Genomic DNA, 19,237 nt, shown 5'->3' on the forward strand with positions numbered 1-19,237 from the left:
GAAGAATCTTCTTTGTGGAAAATATGTTACCGTAAGAAAAAAGGGATTAGATAGTTACTTAAAGAAAGTCATAGTTGACCTTCTCACTTACTATTCATTTTGCTTACGCTATCATTGCTTTCCCGATGTACTTTTTAAAGCAGCTAGGCAGCTTCAACTGATAGGAAAAGTCAATACCATGTGTAGCAAAGTTTGTAAAAGATTCTTCAGGAAAAACAATAGATTAATTGATATTTTATTCCATTAAATATTGATCATGAGGTGATAGAAAAAACTGCAATATAGGAAGAAAGCCCATAGACATACGTCTCTATCCCATCCAAAGCGGCTGCTCTCCAACGCACTATCCTGCAAAATGGAGCGGAGGCTTTCACACTTGGAGGCTCTTTCCAAGATGCATTTCCTCCTTCCTTAACCTCCCAAGTGCAGCACTTCAGTGCCCAGCTGCGCTAAAGATGGTGACAAAGGCTCCGTCCCACGGCCCAGGTATCCCAGCTGACGAGGCAGCCGCGGAGCTGCGGGCGCTGTGCCTGGCACGGCCAGCCCTGCCCGGCTGGAGCAGCAGCCTGCCCGCGGAGCCCGGCCCCAGCCCCAGGCCTGGCAGCAGCCCTGCTCCCAAAGGGCTCAGTCCCAGCCAGGTCCAGAGGGCACGGGGTGGCACATGTGGCTTTCTCCGAGCCCCAACGACTCCTGCCGTGGTGAATTTAGGGAACCTCTGTTATCCATTTTGGTCCAGCCTCAGATCCCCAGAAAATGCTCAACCAGCAGCATGCTGAGGAGAATACACATTTCTCCTGTAAGCAAAATATATGTTTTATGGTTTTCCCTTACCAACTTTTTTTTTTTAAATGGTGTGAAACCACAAAATGTTTCTAATATTTATTTTTAGGGAATTATAGTAAAAGTATACTAGAGATTATCAGGACACAGTTGACAAGATATTTAAACAGTAACCTTCCCACAAATATTTATTTCGGTAAAATGACACCTAGTAATTCTGACCTCCTCTAATAACTGGTCTCTATTGCATATAGACTGTGGATGCAGAAAATGTGCATAAATTCTGAGTGGTTAAAAAGTAAAAGCAAGCACAATTTCTGGATAATAGCCTTAGCAGCAGATAGCCATCACATCCAGCTAAAACTCTTATAATTTTTGTTTTAAAATAATGGCGTGACATTCCTGATAGTATTTATTTTAACAGAACATCCACAAATGAGAATGTTAACCCTGCACAGAAAAAAAGGGATTACACGTGACAGTGCAGTCAACAACTTTTAATGCCAATGAAATATAAAAGACAGACCTATTTTTTAGGGAAGGGTCAGACTTACGTAGACAAATTGCTCAGTTCAAAGTGTTTTACTTGTATTTAATCAGCTTTCTGAATGACTTTCCCCCTTGTTTCTCAGACATGATTTTTAGCTCCCTATTTATTTTTCTACTTTCTGTATAAAACATAGGTCCTCTTGTTCTTTACTCTCCATACCCTTCCTTTCTCATTTTTTGTTAAAGTGAAAGCTGAGGTTCATCCCTTCTTTTGCCTGCTCCTAAAGGGGATAATTCTGGTGCATTTGGAGGGTTAAAAGTGCCTCGCCTTTACACAATTAAGGCTCGTATTCATCCACCCAGAGCCACCCTTGCTCAAGGAGACACATAAATGCATTCTGTCGGTCCCCACAGCTGAGAAGTAAGGTTGAAAGTTGTCCAACTTTAAGTTACCGCAGAACTAAAATATTAGGGATTCAGGAAACAGGAAAACAATTACCTCAAGTCCAACTTGTAAGCTTCACTTAAAAGAAATGAAATTCCAAAAGGGGACGTGGAAGAATTATTTTAAGATTCATCATCCCTGAATAAATTCAAATTATGCAAATAGTAGTAAGCCAGTGATTTCACACCACAGATTATACTACTGCAGAATTTTATATCTCCTTTCTTTTCCTTTATCTCAAGTTCTGTTTATTGGAAACTCATTATAAATAGTCCTGCTGAACACTAATTAATTTCCTTGTATTTTAACTCAGAGTGGCATCCCTTGTTCTTTCCTCTCAGTTTGGTATGACAGAGACATCCACACTGAGGTCACCTCTAAATAGATCGTGATTTTTTGCTCTCCAGATAATTCAGCTCATTTGCAATATGGGGTGGTTTGTAATCTAACAGCCTTCAGAAATATTTAATAAAAGATGATCAGGTGCATTATTAGTTTTTTTTTTAAATAATCCAATAAACTTTTTTTTTAAAGTTATCCAGAAAAGAGTAAATTCCTCTTTTTTTATTTTATTGTATCATTAAAATAATTCCAGTGTAGATTATAAAAAAAAAATCACCAAGAATAATGTTACTTAACATTTAGGCAGCTTTTGTTTTTAGAGGTACTCTCTAGGAATTAAACATAAAAATAATTAAAATCTATAGAAAATCAGGGCAGTCTTGTGCACCGTTCCCTGAAAGGACCGGTGTGGGGATTACAGGGGTGCACACTTCAGAGAAAGGACAGTAATTACACGTAGTGCCATTGTGCAGGTCACTTAGGAAAGTTCTATTTACTGCTGGATAACTCGCATTAATTCCAATGGATCAGTGGCCTACTAAATTACAGGGGAAAAACACTGAAATACTAAATAGGCAATTCTGAAATGATCTAAACTGTAAAAGCAAGCTGAATGAGGATGTATTTCTACACCCTTCCCTTCAAAACATAATGAAGCATTTTGCAAAAACACTTCCTCCAGTACGCTGTACTTTAACAATACTGTTGTATTGTATAAACTTTAACAATAGTGTTGTACAGAAAACTTGGCATTAAACCGGTATCAACATAAGCGAAGCTCTGGCACTAGGACGAGTGATTTATTTTTAATTTTTTTTTTTTTTTCTCCTCCAAGAAAGGAGGCATTAAAAGGGGTGGTTGCACGAGCAGGTTTTTAAGGGTGCTACCGACATCATGCTGTTTCTCTTGCAACTTTTTTCCCCTTCGATTTTTTTTTTTTTTTTTTTTTTTTTTACTCTACTCTGGCCCCGGGAGCGGCGGCCCCGCTGCTCAGGTGAGCGGCGGCTCCTTGGCAGCCCCGCACCGGGAGCCCGCTCGGTCCGTGCCGTGCCGGGAGCATTCCCAGCCGGAACGGGCACCCTGCTCGGCCCGGCAGCACCGCTCCAACCCACCCAGCGCTGCCCGCAGCTAAGGGGAGCCTCTGCTCGCCTCGCACAAATTGCTGCTGGAGATTAAAAAAAAAAATAGTCAAAGAAAAAAAAAAGTATCTAGGAAAAAAAGAAGGGAAGAAAAAGAAAGGAAAAATAACACATTGGGGGGGGGGGAAAGTTTGATTTTAGAGAATGATAAGCTGCAAAAAGTAAGCAAATACACATGACGAAATCTTCATTGAAAACTTACAATTTCTCGGGTCTAAAAGGGCTTAAAATTGCTTTATATCATAAATTACTTACAGGTTTTTGAACTACTCAAGAGCAGCCCAGTGAGCAAGTTCTCTTATATTAAGTATCTATGTTTTAATTACACCAGGGTGAAACGATCCTGAACAAAGTGAATTGCAATGCACACAAAATTTACATACAGCACAAATTCCTTTGTGGTTTTTTTTTTTTTTGGTAGTGAAACAATAGCAAAGATGAAAAATTTGCATGAACTGTAAGAAAATAAAAAGGGACTTCCATTACAATATCACTTTCATAGCATAATTACAATTACTTACTACACACAGAGACAATCCAAAATGGTTGTAGACAGAGAATTCTGTTTGTGAGTTGAGTGTTAGTATCAGATGTATTTACGTGGCCAACTTCAGCTCTACAGCTCAAGTTACCATTTCTTTTCAGACCATTAAAGGTAAAATATAGGGTACATAAGGTGCACCTTAGATTGGCTATCTAAAGGACAACTGGAACCTAACACAGTAACAGTATATTGGCACTAGTAAATTTAAATCCCTCTCCTTGAAAAAAAAAACAACCCTCCTGACATGAATGATATTGACACATTATTGTTATAATAAAATATAATGTCAAGAGAATAATGAACCTACTGGAAGTATTCCTGCATTTATCTGGCCAGAAAAATACAGGCTTTTACACTCCTGGTATCAGCTGCAGGTATAATATATAGTTGTGAAAAAAGGACATTACTTTATAAAATTTGTGTTCCATGAATGGTGTCACTTGAGTCTTTTGTCTTTCTGTCTGTCATGTCACACTTACTGGACTTGTCACATGTGCATTATTAAGTTTCATAAATTTCAAAGGGATGCCTGAAGTTATAAACTCATCTTTAACATGATTCTGCTACATTTCAGTTGCAGTGAACAAATTGTCCTGCACCCTGCACAGATGATATAACTACAGGTCTCTTCTCTCCCAGGGGACAGAAAGAGCCAGTTCCAAGGCTTGGGATGAGGCCGTGCTCCTCCTGGGCTGTCACTCCACACTGGTGTGCAAAATGGGTTTTCGAAAGGAGGGTCATTTTGGTGTTGTCAGCAAAGAAGAAATTCAGTGCAAAAAGTATCTTTTTTTTCCCACTCTCATTTCCCGTTTTGCTGTTTCAAAGACGAATCAGCATCCACGCGATTAAATGCGTGCCGTAATTTAATAAAGGTGATTTTACTAAAGTTTATTATCAACACAAAAGCCCTTATAAGGAAAAGACCAAATTAAGTTTTTGCTATGTTGTCTACACTAATAAAGTGCAGCATGAATACTAAAACTAGCATTGCAAAAAAAAAAAAAAGGGGGGGGGGCAAAATTGTGAAAACCTGCTTCCAGACTTATTCAGCAAACTATGTTTTTCAGTTCATCCCAGGGGATGTCTGTGACTAATCCATGGTGATTTCAAGTTTCAAATTTAGCAATTTTTTTTCTTAGGGCCTTAAAGCATTTTACTGAATACTTTAGATGGCTGATCAAAGCACTGAAATATTAAAAGGTCAACTCTTAAATGTATATTCCCAGAAAAAGTTACCAACAGAAATATAATGCACTGACTTTTTTTTTGATGCACCAAAAATTTCAAGAAAACTGTACAGTATTTTTTCTAATGCAAACAAGTAACTTAGTAAGAAAACTGTACAGGGAGAAAAACCCGGACCTTTTGTCTCCTGGAAACAGGAGAATGTGACTGGGTTTGACATGGAGAAGCCTCCCTGACTCAATTAGAAATACAGCTGCTTTTCAAAAAAAATTTGAAGCCAAATACCAAAATTAAAGTTGATGTCTGAAGCTCGTATTACTTCTGTCATTTATCCGTAATAAAATTAAACAATTCCACCTCCCCCCAGCAATCATTTCAACAAAATCACATACTCTGTCCCTTCTGTACGTGGGTGCAGTATGGGACACTCGGATACAGGTATGTATGTGGATGTATGCAGTTATAGTCTCATGCTAGCACAGTCCAGTAAGTGTGAATACTACTAGAATAAGACTCTAAATCAGTATTGCTTACGTAATTCTGCACAATAGAAATTATAACATTTTTATAATGCAGCCTAAAGATTACTCATGAAGGAGTATTTTTGAATTACAACAGGAAAACCAATGGAAGGCAGGGTTCAGGACCATTGTTTTTCTAGTTATATAAATAAATGCAACATTTTAAAAACCTTAACACAACTTAAATACAGAGTAAGAACTACATAAAAGAAGTTGATCCTAGCAGCGCTACACCAGCAGGAATTGTATCCCTCGGTGTTACCGTAACAACTCATCCCTAGGATCAGAGAAGGAGGCTCCCTGCTCTGGGACTGCCAGGGTGCAGGACCTTGCTCCCACACCTGGGAGCCAGAGGGAGACTGACATAACCATGAGGGATTTCACTGAATAAAGCACTGCATGTGTGGACCAGAATGTTCCAGCCTTCAGCTGGCAGTGCCTGGAGCGTTCAGCTCAGAGGGGAAAGCAAAACAGGTACTTCAGACTCATTGTGGGGACTTGAAAAAACAGCTTTGCTTTAAAACTCCACTTACACGACTGTTTGGGTAGCAAAGAGGGACCCCATGCCCATGGGGAAACATTTCTATAGGAGTATCATGTTCGCTGTCTAAGAAAATTATTGGAAATCTATTAGAAAAGGCCCTTTTGTGACTGAGCTGCTGCTCAGTTCCAGCTCATCTTTGCCTTTCCCTAACAGAGAGCACCATTTTGAGGCTGTCATGCATTTTTCCTTCCAAAGGGGTTAACGTCAGTGGAAAACGCAAGGATCCTCTTACCACAGAAAAACTGAGCAATGCAGTTTCCCAGAGAAGCTGCCTTTTTATTTTTACAGGTGCAACTGACGTCTGTCTTGTATTTTCTGCTCACCCAAGTATTAATTTAAAAACCACACACACATGAATGTATGATATGCAGCTATCTGCACCCAGGTAGCTTTTTTACACTTTTACATACTTCTTTTTACTCAAGTAAAATGGAAGGAGGCACAAGAACAGATTTTGCCATAAGACAAATAAGGAAAATAAGCATTCATATCAAATGAATTTTGCTGAATTACACTAGGCCTGAATATACATCTAGTGTTTAGAAAAGTGTTCATCTTCAAAATGTAAAGAACAGGCTTCGTAATTTCCATAGCACACCTAAAGCCTGACCAAACCCCATGTTCTACAGGACTGTTTTTAAAATTTTTCATGATATATTAAACTGATGTATTTCAATTTTCCAGAGAATCAAAGAAATCAACAGGGAAACAGAAATGGCTTCATATTAAAAGCAGTACAGACAAGTGTACACCAGTTGCTAAAGAGAGAAGGCTATTAAATATGAACGGTTCCTACTTGGTTTTCACCACAGGGGTCACATTTGGAAACAATTTTGATACCAAAATTAGAAGCTCATGTTTTAATTTCAGCAACATCTTTGTCTAGGAAATGAGAGAAATCTTACCCACCATTAAGCTTTACCAGGTACACTAGCTGGAAAAATCAGTGCCAGAAATAGTAACGCTGAGGAACCAAGTTCACACAGTAAAACAGACTATTCTCTGCTCATTCTATTAATCTAAATCTTGCCACAGATAAAGCTCTTTTTTAAACAGTAAAATAAACTTAAACAAAAAAAAAAATCCTCAGAGGTTTGAATCAGGAACATTCAAAGCAAAAGCACTCCAAAGGGCTCCCTTCACTAAGGATCTTTCAGAAGAGACACTTCTACAACGGCATCCTAAATTATCATGTTGCATGCTGAAATGTTTAACACACTCAGAAAAAAATTAGCTTTCCCTTTCATCAGGCATCCTATAGTTATTGTAAGGTTCCAATATCTTTCTAAAGAAAAAGAAGTATTTTAAAATTTGAACACTGGCTGAGTATTTTTGTAATTTTTTTCTTTTAAACTCCAAGTTGCTATGCACATTTTAAAATTCTACTACAGTTCATTAACTCCAAAGAAAGCACAACCACATCAGTGCTTAAAGGCAAGAAAAAAACCCCAAAATAATGCAAATAGCATTGCCTTGAGACTCCTTTTAGTCTCTAAAATCCTGCAGATAACAGAAAAGCAATACTAGTACTGAAAAAAAAAATGACAAAAGGGGATGGACTTTGTATTTTTGTTAGTAAATATATTAATTTAAACTAAGTAACACGAGGGAGTAACAGACTTATGTCAAACTGACAATCTTATTTTTAGTGGAAAACAGGTAAATATACATTTCCACTCTATCTTCCAATAAAAAAAATCTAAAAGTAGTGGACTTTGGGAATTTCCAGCAACAAATAGGGGACACAGAAGGGCTGGTTTCAGTATTGCTGCATTCAGCATCACTTGCTGCTCACACTTGATTCAGCTCTGAATGCAAGTTTTCACTCAAAAGGCCTGATAGCTGAGCTGCTCAGCCACTGCTTTTGTTACAAGAGCTCGTTCTGCTGTGTTACAGAATGTACTTTTAAGTCTAAGAGTAGATTATTAGAAGTGTTTGTTTAAATAATTCACCTGCAAGTAAACTTAAAGAGGGACGTAATGTTTTACTTGAAATGACTGGAATGCAAAGACACATTTTTACTTTAATCCTATTCATGCTGACAGCCACAGAAGTTCCAAAATTTACTATTGTAGTGTTATTTATTTTTGTGATGGCAACATTATAAGCTCCCCCCAATACACTCAGATCCCTTGTGCTCAGTTCTAGCCCTGCTGTGTTTTACACAACTTGGCTGTCATCAGCAATTAAGGTTTTTTTTTTTGGTTAGGGTTTGGTTTTTTTGATTTTTTTTTTTTTATAGAAGGAAAAAATGTGGAAAAGCCGTATGCTGGCTGAAGTTATGCATTTATAGCTTAATTATTTTATGATCAAAAATTGTATTTCACAGATTTTACTGCTGAGCAAAAAGAGCATACAGATGAAAAAGAACCAACTTTCGGTAAAAGGTGGTGGTTTTCTGTATGCAAGTCTTCCAGACAATTTAATTTATCTCAGCTTCCTGTTTATATACGTTCCCTAGTCACAGCACCTAAAAATGAGATGCATCACATTCTGCCACCAGTTACTTTCAAAGCCAAGAACAAGAAAAAAAAAAAAAAAGAGGAAAAAAAAATCCCAGCCTTTTTTTTGCATAAAATCAGTGATAAAGACGAGGAAGTTCTAACTCTCTCTGGCTCAGTACCCCGTGCTTGCCATGCTTGGCCTCACAGGGCCCTGGGCTGCAACACACAGAAAAAGTTATGGAAAAGGTGCTGAATACAATCTTCTGGGACAGCACCACGTTTCCTTCCAGGCTGAGAAACAAGGCTCATTCGGAGTCCTCAGAGGCCCAAGCTTGGTGCTGCAATTGCCATGTGCTTTCTCACTTTCTTTTAAGGGAAGAAATCTCTATTTTTCACTAGTCTGTGCTTCCACCTTTGGAAGAATCCAGTCAGGGGTAAAAAAATAAATAAATTAAAGGCTGAAAAGTGAGCAATTGAATGACAGGGGGAAGACCCGAGCAATATATTTAGTTCAACGAGGGATTAAGTGCCACGGCCACTGGTAATTAAAGAGCTAATACGTCCTCTTTGAAATAGTTTGACTTTTCCTCGGGCTGAGAGCTCGGCGCCCTCGGAGGTTGGGCTGAGGCAAACCTGATACTCTGCCATTCTCCGGCAGCACGTGCCGAAATTAGTTCTCCGTTTTGTGGTGGCCCTCGGAGAGCAATTCCCATTGAGAAGTGAACAAAGGCCGTGACCCTGGGGTCAGAGTGTAATGCAGGAAGCATGACCTCCCCTTTGTTCAGAACAGCACTGTTTACTCTGCCTAAGTAAAGATCACCAATACATTAACTAAAGAGGATTAAAAAGGTCATATCCCTAGGGATGGAGCTCACGCAAGTGGCAACTCTCTTCAGTCACTAAATCACTGGACTTCCCCATCTACCCCCCTTCAAAAAAGAGACACCTTAAGCTGTCATGGCTCAGTGCCACATTATTTTCAGAGCAAAAGTCCGTACAAATTCACGTTTCAGAACCAGGTTAATTTCTGCAGAGCTAGCCAGCTGCTTGAAAGTTATTTTTAAAGTTACCAAAATATTCTAAGTGAAAACTTATAACCGCATTGAATTTTTTTTATTTTGCATTGCCTTTTGAAAAACTGTGAGTTGATTTATAAAATTGATTTGGTCCCATAGTGGCTATTAAAAAGTGAAAATAACTATTATAAATTAAATTCTTAAAATATCCTGTAGTCTGTGGATAGGCAGAGAAGTTGCCTGTTGCTGTAGACAATTGCTAACTGAGCTCCATGATGGCTCACTCGCAAAGAGGAGAACAAGGAAAATAAATTGAAAATATGCTGCCTATATAATTTCATATACGCTGATTGCTAAACTTTATCAGGCTAAATAAGCACTTCTTTTGGCTGTTAAGATTTCTTTTACCAACTTCTCGTAATATCTCAGAAGATCATTATTAATATGGGTATTAAGACAAACATCTCCTGAAACAGCTAAACTAATGCAGCATTGGTAACATACAGCTAGACAGCATGTTGGAGTGTCTCCTTTCCATTCTCACCTCTAATCCACTGGCCTGCTGAATGATCCCAAGATTGCTTTTACCTTGGTTTCCTCATCTGTGATGATATGGCTCACTGGGATGCAGATGTCACCATCAGTTAGATGGCCACAATAGGAGGAAAAGAGAACACAGAGGAGAGTGGTCCAGACTAAGATATTTTCCCTTCTTTATCCTTAGTCATAGGTGACTCTGATTAAGCTGAACATTATCTTACAGTTTCCACAACAAAATAATAGGAATCAGGCCAGGCAAGGGGGGCAAGCTTTAGAACAAAGCCTTTGGTGCAGGGAGCTCAGCACCAGAGACAAGCCCTGCACAGGGTAAACAATTTGGAATCAGCATGAGATCCCAACACCAGCAACTTTGAGAAGAGGACCAAGAGTGGCCAAAACTCCAAAAATCAAGGTCCTCGAGTCCCACAAAACAGCGTGACCCATACAGGGGGAGGGCTGAGACGGCGTTCTTCTATTCTCAGACACTTTGTGCAAAGTAGCTATTTTTGGATCCATACCACTATGTTCACCTTTTCGGTTTCTAGCAGCATGAATTAATGCAAAAGGTGTGGCAAGCTGGGATCTCGTTACACCCAGCCTGTGCTGGCCCTTCTTCACCCACCACTGCAGTTCCTGCTCCTGCGGTTTCTGATCTTTTCTCACTCCAGCAGTAGGAGTCAGAAACTTACTGCAGACTCCAACACAGCCAAGAGTAAAGAAGAAACTTGCAAACCATGTGTCTGCACTGTGATGGGCATCATTCCACTGCAGGGGGTGAACAACTCGCACTGGGAGTAACTCTCACCTGTCCAGTTCTGTGCCCGAAACAACCAAATCAAGTAACACACTTTCCTGTGACTGCTGTTCCCTGAAATCTGATATGACAGTATTGGGCTTTTTATTATACACCAGGAGTCAAGGAGATAAAGTGGAGTCAGAAAGCTTTGACAGCAGGTTTAGAAAAGGCTGTGTCCAGGACAAAGCAACAACATACAGCAGGTATTTAAAATAATGTTGTATGTTCATCAGATCTTCCCACTGATTTCAAGGGAAACACTCCGCTTTTTGGCACAAAAGATTATGCAGGCATAGTATATCCATCAGGAAAAAAGGGTAACAAAATCTCTAGACACACAAGGAGCAGGTGGGCAAGAGCAATGTGAGTACTGAGCAAAGCTTTGTATCAGGCTGAGGCAAAGGGGTACCTTTTCCAAAAAGCACTGGACTGAAACAACCAGAACAAAGAATATACTTAGACATTAAGATTTAAAAATGGAGACGGGGAGCATAAGGACTGAACCAGTGGCATAAGGACAATTTATTGACATACATTAGAAGCAGGAAGACTGCACAACAATTGTCTGGCAAGTCTGAAATAGTACTGGGAAACAAAGGGAGCGAAGAAAGAGGACGAAAAGCACCACAGAAAAAATAATGGCTGATTATGACCTTGAGCTACTTAGTTATGCACAAGAGGAACCTTGCCTTTTCTCACCCCGTATGACCATACTAACATTTCTTGTTAGCTGGGTTCTTATGGGATATTCATAAAAAATACCCACTACTTCTTCCAGTGGAAAGTCCTAGTCTTTTCTTGTTCAGTTCTCTTTCACACCAGCCAACAGCACTCTCCCTCCAAGATGGGAAGCAAAAACAACACTCAGGAAAGTGAGGGAATAAGACGTCCCTTCTCTTAAACAGGGAATCAGAGGAAACATAATTCGGTGACACAAAATCCTTGCACTGTCCATTTTTTTATGGGGGGGGGAAAGGTTTTAGGCTTAATACACATGGAAAAAGCTGTGATATTTGACTCACAAAATTGTCCCCTCTGGTGCTTTCAAATAGCAAATCCCATCAATCAATTCTTTTGCAAGTAAAGGGTGAAAGAACAGCAGATAGCAAAACAGAAAGTGCTGAAATAAAGGGATAAATTAACGGCAAGCCATTCTGAGGACACACACAGCCTTTCGGAAGCAGCCCAAGGCTGGAGGCAGGGCTTCCAACAAAAACCTGCACTTTTCTATCAGGAATGAAAGGACAGCAGTCCTCAAAAATAGCCACAAATGATGATCCAGATTACATGCCAATGAATTCTGTGATTTAGTAAACCGTCTGGAAGGCTACTTTAAAAGATTATAACTTTAATGCCTGAGCAGGGATTACATAATGGGGAGAAAAACAACACTGATAACATAGCAAAAAATATGTCTTTTTTAACTTTGAGTGTATCCACAGAACTCATTATTATTTATTTGGCCTTTCAAAAGGGCTTTGACAATGTGACTCATGAAGACTATAAAGAAAACACAACACGACTGGAAGTTGGAGTATTGAATAAAAACAAGCTAAGGAACCAAAAGTAAAATGTTCAAATGAAAAGACACTTTGACAAGATAAATCTTAAGAGCTGTTGAATGCAGAGGCCATGCTGCTATCAGTTTTTAACTTTAGTTCATGTCTACAAAGATCAGCTGTAAAATAAAGAGTGGCAAAAATGACAAGCAAGGGGAGAGTACTGGAATTACTGAAGGGTTCAACCAAGCTGAGTGAATATGAAACACAATAAATATTTTTTTTTTATAATTGCTAAGGAGATCATATTGCAACATTCTCCAAGGGGAGGACCTGGGTGCCACCACAACAAATCAACAGAAACTTTCAGGGATATGCAATAATGTCAGGTATGTCAAGCAGGAAAAGAGTTCTGTGTTGAAAACATTATCCTTCTAATATCCGCCTGCCAGGGAAACAGCTTCCTGGAGAATGCTAATGAGCCTTTCCTCATTAAAGCTACAGAAGTAACAGGAGTGCAAGGGCAGGTGTCTGCAACAATGTCACTTTTAAGAGACTGCCATATATGAAACCCTATAGCCATCAAACTATTTATGGTAGTGAGCACATAAGCAACAGGGAACACAACAGAGATTCCCAGGCTGAAAGTCAGGATCTGTAGTCCGACCTTCTCACCCGCTTCCAGTCTTGAAAGGGAAATGATTCAGCTAAATTAAACAAGCAGTAAATTCAAACTACAGGAATATATTATTTTTCAATGTGCAGCCTGAGCATATGAAAAATCAATACCTTGTTAAGGGACATCAGCAGAAATAGGCAAGAATGATTCTATCCATAGCCTACAAAAATACAGGGTTGGATGGGATTGTTTGCTGGAAAGACCACACAAACCTTCATGCAAAGCCAAGCGACCTGCCTGCTGCACTTTCTGACAAGGTCAACTTCACTCTCTTACCAATCAATCAATTTTGTAAAGAATGTCAGGGTAGACTTGGCATTAATCACACCATGGGCCTGTTCCAGTGCAGTAATTCCTACTTTTGTTTTCTATGGCCAAACGCAATGGCAAAAAAATAGACGAGTTCACTTTATCTAAAGCAAAATGCTTCATCCTCTGAGCTGACACAACACTATCAGTGCATTATTTACACATCACAAAAACATGTATGTTTACTTTGTGACCTGCTCTCTCCCTGCCACCAACAAATAATTAGCAAGAACCTCAATTGTAAGATTTTGTTTTACTACACAAACGTTGCATACAGCGCTCTGGTTTGTAACATATAAATACATTTCCTTTTTTTTATCTTACTATCTTTTTTCCCATGCATGCATCATTATTTGCAAAACCCATTTAATAATTATAAGACAGTCCAAGTTGTGTGTCAGATCCTGGGATACTGCCACTCATAGAGCGGTTTGCTACACTCACTCTTTGGTCTTGTGGCTAACAATTCACCCAAGCTGTGAGAATACCTCACCACAACCCACACACTGCTGCTCTTCAAAGGAAGACAAGGATACATAATTAAGAGATGATGAGCTCAAATATAAGACATGAGATGTGGGAGCAGATTTCTAACCACACCGGTGAGTGGTTTTACTACTGAAGTTTCATCAGCTGTCTTTACTGATGGCATCAGTGGAACTCACACGTTCTCAAACTATATTTGCAGCAGCAAAGGGGGAAAAAAAAAGGAATGCTAAAACTGTACCACTGCATAAAAATAGTTTTAACATCAACTGGTCAAAACTGAAATTGTAAATCAGCATTACTAACAAATTGCCCTTGTAACAAGTGGGGCCTATGTCTCAAAAAAAAAAACCCAAAACCAAACCAGCATCCAGTTTTGCTAAAAATACTGTCAAAATTTCATCCCACAAGAATTGTAACCTGAAAATATTCTCATTCTCATTTCAAGACTTTATGATGCTGTAATTGTGGCCATAATATAAAGAACTATAGACAGAAGTATCTGTGTGTATATGTGCCAGCTCAGGAATTAAAGGCACAATGCAGAGTGGAAGTGAAAATTCAGATGTGGGTACAGATCCACTCCAGCACACACAGGATCAGTCCCTCGCTGGCTATTCAGATAAACAAAACATCAAACTACTTTTCTTATTACTCTGCAGAGCTTAAACTAGTTTTTGTTGTTCTTGTCAGGATTGATTAGGGAAAGAATTGATAAGTCTGGAGCAAAACAAGATGTGAATACAGCTACCAAACTCAAGTGAGGGCCACTGACCAGCTTTCAGAAACAGGCATAAGAAATAGCAGGACTACATGCTCGCTTGTTTCCTGATTGATAACAACAACAACAACAAAAATTCAGTTTTACCTAAAACAAGTCTTCGTTTGTGTCGATGCAGGACCACATCTCCACAAGCCAGGGACCCTCTGCAGGGCCAGAGCCTCCCAGCAGCAGCCACACCCTCCTCTTCCTCATTTTTTTCCACTGACCATTAAATACTTTCCAAGTCAGGCACTGAAAAAAAAAAACAACCCAAAACAAAACCCACATTTTTAATGGACATCAGATACCATATTGCTGGTTTAATAAGGCAGATTAGAAACAAATATATACATTTGCACGCACACCCATATTTGTATTTTCTGTTTCATTTCAAACAAATTTGGTAGCGCTGATTTGAATCTCTATTCAAACCACAGGAAAAAAAAATAATGAAAACGTGTTCTATGCTGACAGCAGAACTAAGCCCTCTGGCTATCTCTTTTTAGAGTTTTATATGACATGTTGTCCATTGGTACTGGAAAAATTCACAGAACAGGAGCTTTTCAGAGAATCTTCAGATGAACCTGTATGTTTTGTAGCAGCACACTACAAGCTGAGAGAGACATCCCAGAACTTGTCTCTTCAGGGATTCTATGGATTTGACACTCAGGCAGATCTATGACTTTATAGAAAAAAAACAAAACAGGAGAAAAAAAGAAAAAAAAAAAAAAAAGAAAAAAGGAAGACTTTCCTGGCTCATGTATCACTCAAACTCTCCCAGGTAAAAATGATGCTGCATTAGCAAGTATCAGACAACATGTCCTTACTTTTATAATATTTCATACAGTTTCTTTTATTCGTAATTTGGCAGTACACAGAACTATCTGGAAACTGATTGTGGCTATAAACTGTTTTGCACATTGTGTCATCTGCTGTCTTTAATTCATTATTTAAACAACACTGTAATTATAATACATTTCGTAGTCTATTTAACAAGGAAATAATATGAATTCAAAGTGAGAAAGCAAACTTCTCCCATATCTCAAGAAAAACCCTACTTATTTTCAAATAACCAGCTCTAGCATTCAACAACAAAGCAGAAATACAGTATTTAGGGTTCAGCAACTTGAGCTCAATTTTTAAAAAAAATAACTTCACCAAGATACTTTTGGGTTTTTTTTTGGTTTTGATCATTAGGACTGTGAAATTAATATTAAAATAAGCTGCTTGTTTATTTAAATTTAGAACTAAATTTATAACCTGAATCCACAGATTATTGCCATTATGCTTGCTGAAAGAACAAATTAGTATTAAAATAAGAACAGAGGGTATGTTGAGATGTGTGTTAGGGGATGACAACATACCTTACAGGTAGTATATTAAATAATGCCAAATCCAGAATTATTTTGTAAAGCCAGCACCTTCTACATATTTATTCATGTACAGTTGTACAACCACAGAAAAGCACTGCTATAAGCAAGAGACACTCTTCACTACTGGTCGAGGTGTTTGCAGTTCCATACAGTCCTACATTCTAACAGGGTTCCAGTATAAAATTCTGAATTCTCAAAACCTGCATAATGCTATATTTCCACGTATAGTAAAATACATATAATTGACTTGCAAAGTACATCAATACAGAAGTCTTTCAGACATGGTTATTCCCAAAGAAATCTTTGTTCTCTAAACTGCAGAATATTAGATAAAACTGCCATTTATACCGGAGTGCTCCACTACACCACTGACTTTTAAATCCAAATACACAATAAGGGAAAATGCTAGCACATTAGTATTTTACTGGTCCACAAAACAAAGATTCACAATCCCAAGCCCTCCCTCCCATCCATGTATTCCATATCAGAAAAGCACACTCACTCCAGACTGTCTGCATTCCTATTTACGGAGATGCTCTGCAATAAAGGGAGCGAACAGAAATCCAAGGGTTAACAGAAGAAACGAAACAAAATCCTAAACCAAAGCAACAAACCCCACCACCAAAATGCCCAGCCATGCTGCAGTCCTTGCAAGAAAAGGAAAACGTTCAGCAGACAAGAGCCTAACAAAAAGCAAACTGAGAATTTAGTGTCGCTATTGCCTGGATACCAGTTTGGGATTTAGGCAGCCTTGGATTACAAGGACTATTCCCTTGAAAATCCAGCCCACAGTTCCTGCACTGTTTTCTACAAATACCACATCCAAACTGTGACTAAACACCTCATTATGCTTCTCTGGCACTGTTAGGAGCACACATATTGTACGATTTTCTGGGGCACATAAAAGCAGAGGGGAAAAAAAGTGGCTGGTTTTTACCAATCGGTAATGAAATCATGAACAAGTTCCCTGCAAAAGCTTGCATGATCAGTAAATCTTCTTTCTCCATGCCCCTTTTGACCTGTGTAGGCAACAGGTGACAAAATACAGCCCAAATCTTCAGCTTTACAAATAAGAAAATGTATGTAGACTAAGAGACATCTGCACTATAATATAGCCTTTTAAAATAAATTTAAATTGAATTAAGAAACTTAGCCAGGCCTCTACATTGGCTTCAGAAAATAAATGCTTTTCTTAATATTTATTTGTAGAGGTTTCATTTAAAGAAAATACTGTCCTCACAGTTACAAAAAATAACTAGTGATTTGAGGCAACAATCTGGTATTGACACATCTTAAAAGAGAAAACCCAAACTGCATTTTTCAAAGGAACTGCATGCCTCAAATATTTCACGACAATCTCTTTTTTCTATAACTTGCTAATTGAGCTTAAATATGTAGATGAATTATGAGCCAATAACCTCCAATTTTCTTAGCTCTTACTCCAGACAAACATTATATTCCGATCTATGAACATCTGAAATATTTCATTTACTGTTCATTCATGGCATTTAAACAGTTAATCTAATTTATGGCAAGTAAGGATTCCACATTAAAGACTCCTTCTACTTTCTCCTTTAAGCTTCGTCACTCCAAAAGCCTTTTCCCCTTCCCTTATTATTTGGCAATAGTCTCCCTTTGTGCACTGGACATACACTATGGCAGTTCAGGAGGCTGTGGCAGTTCCACGGTCCTTTGCCAGTCCCCATATTGCTCATTAAATAATTTTACTCCCACATATACACACACAGCTGAGAAAGGGATGACTTGGCTGCGTCCAGCTACATCTACACTTCCAGAGCGAGCCTCGAAATAAAAAAGTCACAGCGTTACAAAAATGATCAGATCTCATCACTGTGCACTTCCCGAGTCTCCGACTGCTCACGCTACGTTGGCAAAGCTGTGATGGAGCAGTACACCTGTGTCTCTTCTAGAAAAAATCCACAGTAGGCTAAAAACGTTCCAGTTCTCTTAATACCCACTTTTCAGTTTGCAATTAAATAGAATCTTTCTTTAAAGAAAGGATTCCCTAAAACACTTTACACGCTTACAGTTTTCTATTTCAGAAAGCTTTACAAATTCTTCCCTTTGCAAACACTCAGCTGCGCAGCACCAGCGAAGAGCTCCGGGTACAGCAGATGGTTAAAATTCTGCATCATTTTTAAGAGCCTAAGAGAAAGCACTGCCTTTTTTCGGGGGAGGGCGGGGGTGGAGGAGAGGAGAGAAAAAAGCTGAGAACAGCAATTTGCAGCCCCCTTTTTTTTTTTTTTTTCCTTGACAGCAGCAAGCTCCGCCTCAGTCTGGCCCTTCCTCCAACCTCTGCTAACCTAAAAACCAGCGCCAGCCTGGCAGCGGGCCAGGGATTCAAAAGTAAACATTATCCTCCTGCCATTTTTCAGTGCTGTTTATCATATCCTGATCCCCCCTTTTTTTTTTTTTTTAACCCCCCCCTCCTCCCGCCGCCCCCGCTTCGCCATTGCTGAAATCCCCGGCTCTGCTCCCGGTTTGTCCCAGCCCTGGGAGTCCCGCGGCAATCCCGCAGGGCGCGGTGCGAGCGCGGGTGCGGCCGTGCCCGCCAGGCGCACCTTCCCGCGGGATGGGATGCGATGCGATGCGATGGGATGGGCCGGGACGGCCGCCCGCCACCCGCTCCCCGCACAATGCACTCGCCTCTCTCAGCGCTGCAGCTGCCGGCACAAACGCGGCTTTTGCCTCCGCGGCTTTCCCGTTTTCTGATTTAATTGTGAGGGGAGTGCTTAAAGACCAGAGCCATCCACGAGCGGCCGGGAGGGCGCCGCACGGCGCTGCACCTGACTCTTTGTTATCCCTCATCGCTCATCCCCGGGCCCTTCCGCTCCGCGCTTCCTCCTCCCACCTTGCGCCGCTCCTCGTTTATCAAGGCTCTGTAAAAAAAACCACCCCGACTAACTGAAGTAGCTGCGCGTTAGGGGTTTTTACCTAGTCGTGCACTGCATGGTGTGGATAGCGGGCATACCGGCAGGAGGAAAGGAGATTAGGAAAAAAAAAAAAAAAAAGAAAGAGGGGTGGGGGGGGTGGGTGGAGTAAAAATAAATAAAAAATAAATACATAAGGAGAGCGGGATGGTGCCGCCGGAGCTCCCGAGCCGCCCCTCCGGCTGGGGAGGAGCGGGAGCGGGGCCGGGCGAACACGGCCATGTTGTGCGCGGGGTCAGCGCGGGGCACTGCGCTGTGCGGCGGAGCGCTGCATCTGCGGGCGACTGGTGTTATTTCCCTGTTAAATCCTCCGCCCCCACCCCCCCCCCCGCACATTCCTGCCCGGCAGAGCTGGATCTGGGGGTTATTTGTATTATTTCCCATTTAAACCC

General features: G+C 40.0%; 1 long non-coding RNA gene across 19 annotated transcripts in view; it reads right to left on the reverse strand.

The window, feature by feature from the left end:
* LOC119707810 overlaps positions 1 to 19,237 on the reverse strand; it is a 242,900-nt gene that overhangs the window by 97,946 nt on the left and 125,717 nt on the right. For 11 of the 19 annotated variants that reach the window (XR_005258880.1, XR_005258881.1, XR_005258887.1 and 8 more), the window contains one exon: positions 14,627 to 14,773. The exons of 2 other annotated variants lie outside the window; for them this stretch is intronic. This is a non-coding gene — a long non-coding RNA (uncharacterized LOC119707810). Of the gene's footprint in view, positions 1 to 306; positions 614 to 14,626; positions 14,774 to 16,396; positions 16,432 to 17,942; positions 19,220 to 19,237 lie in introns of those variants that run through there. 6 more of the 19 variants (XR_005258873.1, XR_005258876.1, XR_005258870.1 and 3 more) reach the window with 6 other exon arrangements.

The sequence above is a fragment of the Motacilla alba genome, chromosome 1A (assembly GCF_015832195.1).
Source record: "Motacilla alba alba isolate MOTALB_02 chromosome 1A, Motacilla_alba_V1.0_pri, whole genome shotgun sequence".
NCBI lineage: Eukaryota > Metazoa > Chordata > Aves > Passeriformes > Motacillidae > Motacilla > Motacilla alba.